This window comes from Eubalaena glacialis, chromosome 14 (genome assembly GCF_028564815.1).
Source record: "Eubalaena glacialis isolate mEubGla1 chromosome 14, mEubGla1.1.hap2.+ XY, whole genome shotgun sequence".
Lineage (NCBI taxonomy): Eukaryota > Metazoa > Chordata > Mammalia > Artiodactyla > Balaenidae > Eubalaena > Eubalaena glacialis.
In genome coordinates, this window is record NC_083729.1 from 52,412,175 (window position 1) to 52,425,059 (window position 12,885).

The 12,885-nt window shown below is 38.5% G+C and overlaps 1 protein-coding gene across 8 annotated transcripts in view; it reads right to left on the minus strand.

Moving 5' to 3' along the window:
- Window positions 1–12,885, minus strand: part of PUS10 (pseudouridine synthase 10) — a 67,840-nt gene that overhangs the window by 31,734 nt on the left and 23,221 nt on the right. The window contains exon 1 of one of the 8 annotated variants that reach the window (XM_061168766.1): window positions 6,813–6,866. The exons of 6 other annotated variants lie outside the window; for them this stretch is intronic. The gene's annotated coding sequence lies outside the window, so the exon portion shown is untranslated. Of the gene's footprint in view, window positions 1–6,812; window positions 6,867–12,885 lie in introns of those variants that run through there. One more of the 8 variants, XM_061168763.1, reaches the window with a different exon arrangement.

Here is a 12,885-nt window from a genome sequence, read left to right on the forward strand (position 1 = left end):
AAAGACCACCTACAGAATGGGAGAAATTATTTGCAAATGATGCGACCGACAAGGGCTTAACCTCCCAAATATATAAACAGCTCATACAACTCAACAACAAAAAAGCAAACAACCCAACTGAAAAATGGGCAGAAGTCCTTAATAGACATTTCTCCAAAGAAGACATACAGTTGGCCAGTAGGCACATGAAAAGATGCTCAACATCACTAATTATTAGAGAAATGCAAATCAAAACTACAATGAGGTACTACCTCACACTGGTCAGAATGGCCATCATTAAAAAGTCTACAAATAACAAATGCTGTAGAGGGTGTGGAGAAAAGGGAACCCTCCTACACTGTTGGTGGGAATGTAAGTTGTACTGCTGGAGAACAGTATGGAGGTTCTTCAGAAAACTAAAATTAGAATTACCAGATGATTCAGCAATCCCCTCCTGGGCACATACCCAGAAAAAACTATAATTCAAAAAGGTACATGCACCCCTATGTTCATTAGCAGCACTGTTCACAATAGCCAAAACATGGAAACAATCTAAATGTCCATCGACAGATGAATGGATAAAGAAGCTGTGGTACATATATACAATGGAATACTACTCAGTCATAAAAAAGAACGAAATAATGCCATTTGCAGCAACATGGATGCAACTAGATTATCACACTAAGTGAAGTAAGTCAGAAAGAGAAAGACAAATACCATATGATATCACTTATATGTGGAAACTAAAATATGGCACAAATAAACCTATCTACAGAACAGAAACAGACTCACTGACATAGAGATCAGACTTGTGGTTGCCAAGGGAGAGGGGAGGAGGGAGAGGGATGGACTGGGAGTCTGGGGTTGGTAGATGCAAACTATTACATTTAGAATGGATAAACAACAAGGTCCTACTGTATAGCACAGGCAACTATATCCAATCTCCTAGGATAAACCATCATGGAAAAGAATATAGAAAATCATGTCTATGTGTGTAAAACTGAGTCACTGTGGTGCACAGCAGAGATTGGCACAGCACTGTGAATCAACTACACTTCAATAAAAAGAAAAAAAGGCATGTTGGGGAACTACAATTCAGTAAAGTTGGAGCTTGGGGTATGTATGTGTGTACAAAAATGTGAGTAGGGGTTCAATGACTAGAGATGAAACTGGAAAGGTCAGCAGATTTTGAGTGCCAAGCTAGGGCATGAATCCAAAGATTGAAACCATAACATGAAGTGCCACGTTATGTGTATACAAATTTCCATGGCAGCACATTTGATCTTCTATAATTGATCAAGTCACAATATAACCATCATCTTCACACTATCGTTTTTCTTATGCGGTAGCTTAAGAGAAAAAAAGAAGTATTTCTTGTACAAAAATATTTCTTTATTATACATGGGAAAATACAGTGTGAAACAGGCATATGTTCAGAAAAATGTCAGAATGACTGTAAAAAAGACAATCCACTTTTCTCATATTTGTTGCCTATCTGGCCCTTACAGACACCTGAGTCTGTAATTCCTGACAGAGGGGAAACAAACACTAGACTAAAAGGTAGGCTCTAAATATTGTGTGAGCATTTTGCAAGGTGGCTTATCTCTCTGAGTCTTGGTTTCTCAACTATAAGAAAAAGGGGCTCAACACTTCATTATTTGGGGGTACCTCCTATGTGGTGATATCTTTACTGAGAAAACAGATGTGAAAGACTAGTTTCTGCCCATAAGGGAACTCGTGAACTAGGAGAGAATAAAGGTAAGTAAAATGATAATAAAACCAAAATAATGATTAATAATATTAATAAAAATAAAAATACAGAGTGGTGGGGCTGTGACAAGGACATATTCTGAGTGGACACTTAGGGCATCCTCAGCTCAGCCTTGGCATTAGAGTTATCAAGAAGTGACACCTAATCTGAGCTCTGAAGAATCAGGGAATGAGAATTAACTGGGTGAAGAGCGGGGAAAGTACATTCCAAACAGAGGAAACTGTTGTGCAAAGGTCACGGAGCATCAGGAAGGTTCTGGGAACTAAAGGTTAATGGTCCCTAAAGAGCTGAGGATGTGTGGCTGCAAAGTGCAAAGGAGGAAGCAGGACTAAGATCATAGAACTAGTGCACCCATGCTAAGGGGTTTAGATTTTACACTTAAGGCAATATGGTGCCACAGAAGGATTTTAAGCAGTGGAGTAGCACGGTCACATTCGTCATCAGGAATGCTCACTCTGGTTGCAGTGGGAATTAGAGGAAGATGGGAACTAAGGGAAATGAAGACGTTTGGTAAATGAAAGCAGTAATTCAAGTAAGAAATAACACATATGGCAGTGGCGGTAGGAATGGAGAGGAGGAGGCAGCTGTAAGAGACAATAAAGACAGACCAGCGGGACTTGGTGATTGACAGTGGTGTTGGGGTTTCTAAATTACCACTAATGCCCTTAAAACTCTGAAGTCTTTTGAATCCTACACATCTCTTGGACTCATTTATAATAACAAGGGTAATGCAAATATAGACGTGCACCAACAGGGAAATGACAATAGTTGTGTGGGCAGCTAGAAGTACTACTCTTTCTTCTTCTCCCAACACACACACACACACATACACACTCTTATGTATTTTTCTTGCATACAAATAGCCAGTTGGGAACTAGGCTCAATAATGATGTTAGTAACGATAGAAACTCTTATTCCCTCTTCCCACCCAGCAAAACTGCCTAAGGTTTCCTTCTCCTCCTCCCCACCCTGCAGTCTGCAACACTTTGAACATCTGTCTCACCAGGGACCGCTCCTCACCTTGGGTCAGGTTTGGTGTCAGGTGTGGTGGCAGAAAGAGAGGTAGGGAGAATATACTCCTAGAACCCCTCTAGACTCTTCCACTTAGCTACCCCCATGTCTCCTCACCACCATCACCTCCCTGCCACTCTTCTTTTCCCCAGAATCTCAGATGTCAGACCTGTGATGTAAGACTAACACACTGAGTCTGAACGTCTCTTTTGATAGATAAATGTTCTGTTAGCCATATTTAAACCACCCCCCCCCAATCCTCTACATTATCTTTCTCCACAGGGTTGAGAAAAAAGAAAATGAAGCCAGACATAAGACCTGCTCACTCCAGCTTTTCCTACCACTGTTGGCAATAAAAACCTTTAGATGGCATTAAAAAGGTTGAACATTTTATTTTTGACAAGGCAAGAGGAGAAAAGCAAGGACAAATCAGCAAAGATAGAATGAATCTGCAGAGCCAAATAATGTACAGCTCTACTGACCCAGTTTCCAAGAGAATTACTATTTCTATTTTGTGAGTTTTAAGAAGGAGAATTTCTATTTCATTTTCCAATAGTCTAGATGCTGATGTTGGCCTACCTCTGAAGGACTTGATTGGAAATAATCACAAGAGGAAATTCTATGGGGGTGGGAAGATGGGGTAGGAGTGGAGGTGGAGAGAAGGAACAGAAAAGACAGAACAGCTGCAATGAATGAAAGGCTCTGGGACAGACATAAATAAAGACAGATACGGTTCAGTCTTGTCCTTCAGCATCATACACTAACGAGGAGATAACCGGGCAACTGAATTTCAGGTAATTCTAGAGCTCAAAACATCAGTGAAACAGAGACATCTCGACAAATATCTGTTAGCAACTGGGTGTGGCTGAGAGTGCAAATGTGTTTCCTCCTAGAATTTGATTTTAGAGAACTAGCATCCTCACTGAAATACTGGTTCATGTGAAGTGAATGTGCAGATTCAAGAGGCTTCAATGTATCAACTAGCTCAATTTCAATAGTCATAAATACAATTTTACTTCAAAACAACTAACAAGAATAACAGCTTTTAAAGTAAATTTTAAGTTTTGGAATACCAAGGAGACAAACTAATTGTTAGTTGCTGAGAACCTACTACTTGTTGAAAAAGGTCTCTTCAATAAATAACTCAAGAACTCTAAAAAGAGAATTATTTTAAAATTATTCAAAATTATCACAGGAAAATTACAAGACTGGAATCATTCCATGTGTTGAACTTGATTTGCACTAAATGTATTCTTAGGGATAAGGATTTATTTATTGCATTTTTTAAAATTAATTTTTAGATATTACTTTTTAAATATACTAAAAGAATATTATAAAATAATCAGACTTCTGGCTTCAAGATGGTGGAAGAAAGCCCTTTCTGCCCACTTCTCTGGAAAATCATCGCAAAATCAGGAGAATGAGAAACAGAAAAAGAAACTCCATCTACAAGGAAACAAGAAAATACTCATCACCCCAACTCTTGATAGGTGACAGAAAGGGAATGCAGGAGTAGAAAGTAGCAGAGCCCAGGAAGCTGATCCCTCAGTCTCAGCAAAGGGAGATGCTTGCTCCTCCAAGCTCTGCAAAGCTGAGGACCAGAGGCCTAAGACAACAGAGGGTGAAACATGGGCTAAAAAGAAGGGGAATAGCTGAAGGCTTGTATAAAGAACGGATAGACCCCCAACCCGCTCCCTGACACCAAGCAATAGGAGATTTATACTCTGAGAAACTAAACTAGAGGTGTCTGCACTAAGGAGCCCCTGGCAAGAGGACAGCTGGAGTGAAGCCCTGCAAGGAAAACAGGAGGGGTCAGTGAGAGTTTACAGTCTAATCAGAGACCTGCAACCCCCTTTCCTACCCTGCTCTGGGTACTCAGGCTGCCAAGCTTATATCTTTCTGGATGGGAGATTAGAGGATTCTTCTCTGGATAAACTGGATGGTTTTTGAGGGAAATTTTTCAGATAATGTCATATGGTCCTTCCTTATAAAAAGTCAGTTTACTACCTGTTCTCTTCCAATAAAACCCAGTCAACAAGCACCACCATCCCACACCATACACACATAACTTTCAATCACCTTTTAATGTTCTATGCTTAAATGAATGGACAGATATCACTAGTCATTTGAAGAAAATCTCTAACATGAAAGGAAGAAACCAAAACATCAAACACAAGTGGAAAGAATAATGCACGAATTCCCATGTACCCTTCAAGCTGACTTCAAGTTATCAACATTTTGCCAAACATGTTTTATCTATCTCTATTACTTTTTTTCTTTTTAAGAGGGAGGTGGGCGGGAGTTATTAAAAGAAAATCTCAAACAATTTCACCTGTGAATATCTTCCAATGGAAACATTTTTAAAAGCAATATTCTTTGCTGTCATTTAAACTTAGTGAAACATTTCTGATGTCAATTTTAAAATATGTAAGGAAGTACATCGTTTCTCAAAATTCTTTTGGGGCTGGAGAAGGGTACATAAGCAAAAAAGTGTGAAAAGCATTTACTGAACCTTAGAATAAACAAACACCATTAGAAATGAAAAAGGGACTAGAACCACGTGTGCAGAGAAGGGTTTTTTTTTTTTCTCATTTTCTGTTCTTTTTATATAACATGTTAAAAAGTATAGAACATACTGTTATTTACTGTGGAATGTAATTTTCTCTCTCTCTTTCTCTAAGGATATTATCTCAACCTCAAAGGTTTTGTGTTTTTTCAGCAAAAAAAAAAAGAAGTATGAGGGTCCCTGGGGAGTGGAGAAGGAATGGACCTCCTTCTTCCCATTCCCCCTTTCTTCCTCTTACTCTGATCTTTGGATAGATATAAATTGCCACTGCTGCTGCTGCTGCTGGCAACCTGGGTAAGACATGCTGGATATGGTCCAGAGTGACCACAGTCAATGACAAATAACATTGTGTGTCCATGTGTGGTAGGCATATATTAGTAGACAAAACAGACACAAATCCCTGTCCCTACAAAATTTATAGTCAAACAGAAAACAAGCAAAATAAATAAATAAATCACATGCTGTTTTATGTGATAAATGCAATGAGAAATGATAGATACAGTGGAGAAAAGTAAAACAGGAAAGAGGAATGGAAGAAGAGCAATTTGCAATTTTAAACAGGGTAGTAAGGGAAAGCCTCACTGAGAAGGAAAAAAGATATGAAGGAGGTGAGGGAATAAGCCATACATATATCTGAGGGAGAAATATTTAGGCAGAGGTAATAGCAATGCAAAGGCCCTGAGGCAGAAGTGTGCCTGTTGTGTCCAATGTGGCTGGAACAGTCAGGGAAGAGAACAAGTATCAAGTGATGAAGTCAAAGAACTAAGGTGCAGTGGTAGGGCAGGGCCAGTATAGGACCTTGTAGGCAATTAAATGACTTTAATTTTACGCTGAGGGAGATGGGGAGACATAGGAGGGTAAGCAAAGGAAGGACATGAATTGATTTACTTTTTAAAGTGGTAGGGGACAAGCATGGAAGCAGGGACAGCTTTTAGGAGGCTACTGTAAAAATCCAAGCAATTGCTCAACCTGCCTCTGGATAAAGGAAATGATTTTGACAGGTACAGCAAGGAGAAGGATTAGGGTCTTTTCCAGTCTTGGATCTGAATGCCTTCGAACTAACCCTTGTTCAACAGTCCTTGGCCCATTTGCTGAAAGAATAAGTTGAGGCTTTACCAGCTAAAACCCTGTCCTAGGTCTTGGCTTGTAACCCTATGCCTCATACTGTGCTGGATTATTCCCTTCCAAGAAGGAGCTCCCAGTGCACAGGTACTAGGCAGGAGGTACCTGGCCCAGGCATCTCATCTGTGCCCTGCAGTACATCTCCACCGGCACTGGCCTTCAGAGCCAGAGGCTTCTAGACAGTGATCATGGATAAGAAGGTCAAATAGTCCAGCTTGATGGGACTGGGGAAGAGGGTACACTGAGGACAGACAACTGGCATGCATAGATTGCAGGCCCCAGAAAAGTACTGACCATGGGATTCATAGTGGCCAGGATCCTGTACATAGCAGACTCAGTCTAGGGAGTTTTCTGGATTCCTACCTTGGACACAATATGGGTTTCAAGAAATCCAATGTAACCATCAGAGCATGGGGCTGGCCTATGACAGCAACTTCCCTGGGAGAGCCTCCCACTCTTCCTGCTACAGCTCAGGAACTCCATGCCTTTCATCCAGGCCGACCATCAGAAGTCTGCCAGTTCACATATCTAAGTCACTTCTGTAAACTTGGCCTGTGGACAAAATCAGCCACAAAGAAGATCTAAAATACCAAGTGGGCCAGTTCTTCTATCTACATTGGGGTTCTGCTCACAAGCACACATGAAGAGACACACAATAAATATGTAAAAAACAAAGATGCAGCAAATATGTATGTGTACGTACAGACGCATATATATATATATGTATGTATATATGTGTGTGTGTGTGTGTATATATATATATATATACATACCCATAAGGCAGAAGGCAGAATATTCTATTCAAAGAAGATTTCAAGAAACATAGCTGATAAGTACATGCATTTTCAAAAAAGTTAAATTATTAAATCTAGATCAGTGGTTCTCAGTTTGGTTTCAGGACTTTTTACAGTATTAAACATTTTTGAGAACCCAGTATAGCTTTTGTTTATGTTGGTTACATCTATCAATATTTATAATATTAGTAATTAAAACTAAAAATTTTTTAAATATTAATTCATCTAAAATTGATAACAAAGTAATAAATCTACTACATGCTAACATAAATAACATTTTTTAAATATTATATTTTTCAAACAAAATAATTTAGAAGAATGGCAATGCAGTACATTTTTGCAATTTCCTCAGTATACATCTTAATAAAAGATAGCTGGTTTCTCATATCTGCTTCTACATTCAATTTGCTGCAATAGTACATATCATGTAGCCTCTGGAAAACTCCACTGTATACTCTTGAAAGGATGAGAAGGAAAAAGGCAAATAATTATATATTATTATGAAAATACTTTTGGCCTTATGAACCTCTTGCAAGGACCCCTAGTAGTCCCTACACCACACTCTGAGAACTACTGATGTGACTGAAATGAACAATTTTGAAGGAACATACAAATAATTAAAATTTGACAAAAGATGAATGAACAAAACCATACAGACCAATAACCTTCAAAAGAATAAACTGAAAAAGTAATAAAGATCTCCCCTTAGTACTCCCTAAAATGTTTTTTTAAGTGTAGTCTACCAGAACTTCAAGAAACAGAAACAGATTACTCCTTTGTTGCTAAAATTTTCCAAACACAAAAGATAGAAAGCCTAAACTTGCACAAGCCTCTTAGATAGCCTCATCCACCAGAGGGCAGACAGCAGAAGCAAGAAGAACTACAATCCTGCAGCCTCTGGAACAAAATCCACATTCACAGAAAGATAGACAAGATGAAAAGGCAGAGGGCTATGTACCAGATGAAGGAACAAGATAAAACCCCAGAAAAACAACTAAATGAAGTGGAGATAGGCAACCTTCCAGAAAAAGAATTCAGAATAATGATAGTGAAGATGATCCAGGACCTCGGAAAAACAATGGAGGCACAGATCAAGAAGATGCAAGAAATGTTTAACAAAGATCCAGAAGAATTAAAGAACAAACAAACAGAGATGAACAACACAATAACTGAAATGAACACTACACTAGAAGGAATCAATAGCAGAATAACTGAGGCAGAAGAACGGATAAGTGACCTGGAAGACAGAATGGTGGAATTCACTGCTGTGGAACAGAATAAAGAAATAAGAATGAAAAGAAATGAAGACAGCCTAAGAGACCTCTGGGACAACATTAAATGCAACAACATTTGCATTATAGGGGTCCCAGAAGGAGAAGAGAGAGAAAAAGGACCAGAGAAAATATTTGAAGAGATTATAGTCGAAAACTTCCCTAACATGGGAAAGGAAATAGCCACCCAAGTTCAGGAAGCGCAGAGAGTCCCATACAGGATAAACCCAAGGAGAAACACGCTGAGACACATAGTAATCAAACTGGCAAAAATTAAAGACAAAGAAAACTTATTGAAAGCAGCAAGGGAAAAACGACAAATAACATACAAGGGAACTCCCATAAGGTTAACAGCTGATTTCTCAGCAGAAACTCTACAAGCCAGAAGGAAGTGGCACGATATACTTAAAGTGATGAAAGGGAAGAACGTACAACCAAGAGTACTCTACCTGGCAAGGATCTCATTCAGATTCGATGGAGAAATCAAAAGCTTTACAGACAAGCAAAAGCTAAGAGAATTCAGCACCACCAAACCAGCTCTACAACAAATGCTAAAGGAACTTCTCTAAGTGGGAAACACAAGAGAAGAAAAGGACCTACAAAATCAAACCCAAAACAATTAAGAAAATGGTCATAGGAACATACATATCGATAATTACCTTAAACGTGAACGGATTGAATGCTCCAACCAAAAGACACAGGCTTGCTGAATGGATACAAAAACAAGACCCGTCTATATGCTGTCTACAAGAGACCCACTTCAGACCTAGGGCCACATACAGACTGAAAGTGAGGGGATGGAAAAAGATATTCCATGCAAATGGAAATCAAAAGAAAGCTGGAGTAACAATACTCATATCATATAAAATAGACTTTAAAATAAAGAATGTTACAAGAGACAAGGAAGGACACTACATAATGATCAAGGGATCAATCCAAGAAGATATAACAATTATAAATATATATGCACCCAACATAGGAGCACCTCAATACATAAGGCAACTGCTAACAGCTATAAAAGAGGAAACCAACAGTAACACAATAATAGTGGGGGACTTTAACACCTCACTTACACCAATGGACAGATCATCCAAAATGAAAATAAATAAGGAAACAGAAGCTTTAAAGGACACAACAGACCAGATAGATTTAATGGATATTTATAGGACATTCCATCCAAAAACAGCAGATTACACTTTCTTCTCAAGTGCGCACGGAACATTCTCCAGGAAAGATCACATCTTGGGTCACAAATCAAGCCTCAGTAAATTTAAGAAAACTGAAATCATACCAAGCATCTTTTCTGACCACAACGCTATGAGATTAGAAATCAATTACAGGGAAAAAACCCGTAAAAAACACAAACACATGGAGGCTAAACAATATGTTACTAAGAGATCACTGAAGAAATCAAAGAGGAAATCAAAAAATACCTGGAGACAAATGACAATGAAAACACGATGATCCAAAACCTATGGGATGCAGCAAAAGCAGTTCTAAGAGGGTACTTTACAGCTATACAAGCCTACCTCAAGAAACAAGAAAAATCTCAAATAAACAATCTAACCTTACACCTAAAGGAACGAGAGAAAGAAGAACAAACAAAACCCAAAGTTAGCAGAAGGAAAGAAATCATAAAGATCAGAGCAGAAGTAAATGAAATAGAAACAAAGAAAACAATAGCAAAGATCAATAAAACTAAAAGCTGGTTCTTTGAGAAGACAAACAAAATTGATAAACCATTAGACTCATCAAGAAAAAGAGGGAGAGGACTCAGATCAATAAAATTAGAAATGAAAGAGGAGAAATCACAACTGACACCGCAGAAATACAAAGGATCATAAGAGATTACTACCAGCAACTCTATGCCAATAAAATGGACAACCTGGAAGAAATGGACAAATTCTTAGAAAGGTATAACCTTCCAAGACTGAACCAGGAAGAAATAGAAAATATGAACAGCCCAATCACAAGTAATGAAATTGAAACTGTGATTAAAAATCTTCCAACAGGGGCTTCCCTGGTGGCGCAGTGGTTGAGAATCTGCCTGCCAATGCAGGGGACACGGGTTCGAGCCCCAGTCTGGGAAGATCCCACATGCCGTGGAGCAACTAGGCCCGTGAGCCACAATTACTGAGCCTGCGCGTCTGGAGCCTGTGCTCAGCAACAAGAGAGGCCGCGATAGTGAGAGGCCCACGCACTGCAATGAAGAGTGGCCCCCGCTTGCCGCAACTAGAGAAAGCCCTCGCAGAGAAACGAAGACCCAACACAGCCATAAATAAATAAATAAATAAATAAAAAGACTTTCTATTTCACTGTCTTTAAAAAAAAAAAAAAAAATCTTCCAACAAACAAAAGTCCAGGACCAGATGGCTTCACAGGTGAATTCTATCAAACATTTAGAGAAGAGCTAACACCCATCCTTCTCAAACTCTTCCAAAAAATTGCAGAGGAAGGAACACACCCAAACTCATTCTATGAGGCCACCATCACCCTGATACCAAAACCAGACAAAGATACTACAAAAAAAGAAAATTACACACCAATATCACGGATGAATATAGATGCAAAAATCCTCAACAAAATACTAGCAAACAGAATCCAACAACACATTAAAAGGATCATACACCATGATCAAGTGGGATTTATCCCAGGGATGCAAGGATTCTTCAATATACGCAAATCAATCAATGTGATACACCATATTAACAAATTGAAGAAGAAAAACCATATGATCATCTCAATAGATGCAGAAAAAGCTTTTGACAAAATTCAACACCCATTTATGATAAAAACTCTCCAGAAAGTGGGCATAGAGGGAACCTACCTCAACATAATAAAGGCCATACACGACAAACCCACAGCAAACATCATTCTCAATGGTGAAAAACTGAAAGCATTTCCTCTAAGATCAGGAACAAGACAAGGATGTCCACTCTCTCCACTATTATTCAACATAGTTTTGGAAGTCCTAGCCATGGCAATCAGAGAAGAAAAAGAAAGAAAAGGAATACAAATTGGAAAAGAAGAAGTAAAACTCTCACTGTTTGCAGATGACATGATACTATACATAAAGAATCCTAAAGATGCCACCAGAAAACTACTAGAGCTAATCAGTGAATCTGATAAAGTTGCAGGATACAAAATTAATGCACAGAAATCTCTTGCATTCCTATACACTAATGATGAAAAATCTGAAAGAGAAATGAAGGTAACACTCCCATTTACCACTGCAACAAAAAGAATAAAATACCTAGGAATAAACCTACCTAGGGAGACAAAAGACCTGTATGCAGAAAACTATAAGACACTGATGAAAGAAGTTAAAGATGATACCAACAGATGGAGAGATATTCCATGTTCTTGGATCGGAAGAATCAACATTGTGAAAATGACTATACTACCCAAAGCAATCTACAGATTCAATGCAATCCCTATCAAATTACCAATGGCATTTTTTACAGAACTAGAACAAAAAGTCTTAAAATTTGTATGGAGACACAAAAGACCCCAAATAGCCAAAGCAGTCTTGAGGGAAAAAAACGGAGCTGGAGGAGTCAGACTCCCTGACTTGAGACTATACTATAAAGCTACAGTAATCAAGACAATATGGTACTGGCACAAAAACAGAAACATAGATCAATGGAACAGGATAGAAAGCCCAGAGATAAACCCACGCACCTATGGTCAACTAATCTATGACAAATGAGGCAAGGATATACAATGGAGAAAACAGTCTCTTCAATAAGTGGTGCTGGGAAAACTGGACAGCTACATGTAAAAGAATGAAATTAGAACACTCCCTAACACCATACACAAAAATAAACTCAAAATGGAGTTTAATGTAAATGTAAGACCAGACACTATAAAACTCTTAGAGGAAAACATAGGAAGAACACTCTTTGACATAAATCACAGGAAGATCTTTTTTGATCCACCTCCTAGAGTAATGGAAATAAAAACAAAAACAAACAAATGGGACCTAATGAAACTTCAAAGCTTTTGCACAGCAAAGGAAACCATAAACAAGACGAAAAGACAACCCTCAGAATGGGAGAAAATATTTGCAAACGAATCAACAGACAAAGGATTAATCTTCAAAATATATAAACAGCTCATGCAGCTCAATATTAAAAAAACAAACAACCCAACCAAAAAATGGGCAGAAGACTTAAATAGACATTTCTCCAAAGAAGACATACAGATGGCCAAGAAGCACATGAAAAGCTGCTCAACATCACTAATTATTAGAGAAATGCAAATCAAAACTACAATGAGGTATCACCTCACACCAGTTAGAATGGGCATCATCAGAAAATCTACAAACAACAAATGCTGGAGAGGGTGTGGAGAAAAGGGAACCCTCTTGCA